The following is a 2,872-nucleotide window of genomic DNA, read 5'->3' on the forward strand; positions in this document are numbered from 1 at the left end:
ATTTATATACATTTAGAATTACATTTAGAATTTATATAAAATTCTTACATTTAGAATTTAATAAGGAGATAATGACCAAATTAAAAATGGGCCAAATATTTGAACAGACATTTTACCACAGATGACAGACAAATGGCAACTAAGTGTATTAAAAGATGGTCAACAAATCTTGAGACTCTTGTAATGCCAAAGAAAAAGACATGCTCAAAAATGGTAGGACATATGGGAAAGACACAGGTACAAACATGAAAGTGACCCCAATGGCCAAGGCGGAAGAAATCAGAGCAACAGCACAAATGATAGTGTTGGATTATACCCCACAGTATAAAATAAATATCTATTAGTCAATAGTGATATAAATAACAAATAAATAAATGGGAAAAGGGAACTGCTCTTCTTTACAGTAGAATTCTAATTAGTAAATGGAGAAGAAATAATGCAAATAGAAAATCACTATTTGGCAAGCACCACAATAAAAGCTGTTGCAGGCAAGAATCACAAATAGATGTTAAAATTATTGGGTAAAAATAGTATGAAAAGCAGGATAGTCTCCTGGTCTCAAAGTATCTTCCCACAAGATTCTTACTAATTTGGAATTAGTAATTTCCACACTAAAGGAAAAGGGGTAACTTTATAATAGAGAAAACTAGCATTCACCTAACCGAGTTATCAAAGTTGCATCAGCAGTAATAATACATTCCACATACATTATATTGTTTCTGTGGTATTCTTACCCAAAATGCATAACCTCAATATGTTCATGAAAGAACATCAGATGAACTCAATTTGAGGGTCATTCTTTAAAATCACTGGCCAGGACTTGCCAAAAGTGTCAAAGTTATGAAAGACAAAGGAAGACTGAGGATCTGTCACAGATTAGAGGGAATTTGACAGTTAAATTCAATGTGACATCCAGGATTAAATCCTGGACCAGAAAAAAAAAGTGTAAAAACAGGAAAATTTGATTAAGTCTATAGATTAGTTCACAGTGTTATATCCATGTTAGTTTCCTGGTTTCTACCACTGTACTATGGCTTTGTGAGATTATGGGAGACTGAATGAAGGGCATATGAGAACTCTCTGAACTATTTTTGCAACTATTATGTGAATCTAAAATTATTTCAGAATAAAAATGACATTTGATAGGAAAAAAGTCAACACCATTAGTCATTAGAGAAATACAAATTAAAACCAACAGGAGATAACTGTGCACCCACTAGGATGGCTAGAATTAATAAGACTGATGCTAGCAAGTACTAACGAAGATGCAGAGAAACTGAATTTGCTTTCTGTCTTTGTCGTGGTAAAAAGACACATTTATTGCATTTACAATGTTGCACAACCACTACCACTATATATGAATAGTTCCAGAGTCTTTTCATCAGCACAGATGAAAACCCTGTACCCAGTAATACTCACTCCCTATTCCCCTCTGCTTTAACATATACCTATGATTTGTTTTAATCAGGGGAAATAAGACATGCAGATATGGAAATGACTGTTATGAAGGGAGGAGTTTTATACTCACAGATCCCTGGAAACAGGAGGTGCAGTACACCTGGCAGGGCCTTATGGCGAAGCACCAGGATTGATCAGGAGGCAGAAGAAGTGAGGGGGATGCGTGCGAGAGATCCTTGATCGTGGTTTTCATTGGAGAGGCAGGGCAGGGTGAGCAAGTTGAGCATGTTTAGGATTGAATAGCTGAAACAATTTCAGCAGGCTCTGGGCTATAGTGGTCCCTAGTTGCCAGTATCTGGCTCTGGGGTGATTTAGGGAAGGGTGAGTAGTGTTTTGGTCTGTAGGAGCCGGATAAAATCAGGTGGATGGGGATACTAGTTGGTTTGCAAATCAAGACATGCTCTCAGACAAGTTGTTTGCTATCTCCAGGAATTAGCGAACCCTGGGAGGGGCAGTTTCTCCCTGGGTCTGCAAGGACCCAAGATGTCAAAGCACTGTAAACTACAGAAAATAAAAAACATGATTAACACATGCCCTCCTCCCAACCCCTGGCAATGACTGGTCTGCTTTCTGTCTCCTGGATTTGCCAATTGTGGACATTTCATAGAAATGGAACTGTATAATATGTCGCCCTTTGTTTTTGGCTTTTTTCATATAATGTCTTGTTTTCAAGGTCTGTCCACGTTGCAGCATGTGTCAGGACTTCATGCCTTTACATGACATGGCTGAATAATATTCCATTGTATGGCTGGACCACACCTTGTTACCTTTTCAACCGTGCGTGGGTGTGCAGGTGGTTTTTACATCTCAGCAATGGTAAATGATGCTGCTACAAATATTCATGTAAACATTTTTTTTGCACACCTGTTTTAATTGTTTTGGTTACATATCCAAAAGTATTATTAGGATTGCTGGATCATACTGTCATTCTGTATTTCACTTATTGAGGAACTGCCAAATGGTTATTCCCAGTAACTGTGCCATTTTACATTCCCACCAACAGTGGAGGAAGATTCCAATTTCTCCACATCCTTGCCAAAATGTGTCACTTTTCAGTTTTTGTTTTTTATGTTCTATAGCCGTCGGCAGCTGAACTTGTATACGTTGCTGGTGGGAATGCAAAATGGTCCAGCCATTCTTGGCAGTTTCTTCTAAAGGTAAGTGCACATCCTCACAGGACCCAGCAACCAAGCCCCTAGAAAGATGAGAGATGAAATCGTCTGTGAGAGACCTGAGAGAGGTGAAACACATGTGTACAGAGGCAGCTTGAAGAAAAACCACCCTAAACTGGAAACAACCTAAATGATCATCAGCCAATGAATGGATGCGCGATTGCAGTATATACAGACCACATAACTCTCAGTCACAGAAAGCAGCAGGCTCAAATACGTGCAACGGCATGGATGACCCTCCA

Source organism: Piliocolobus tephrosceles, chromosome 11, assembly GCF_002776525.5.
Source record: "Piliocolobus tephrosceles isolate RC106 chromosome 11, ASM277652v3, whole genome shotgun sequence".
Lineage (NCBI taxonomy): Eukaryota > Metazoa > Chordata > Mammalia > Primates > Cercopithecidae > Piliocolobus > Piliocolobus tephrosceles.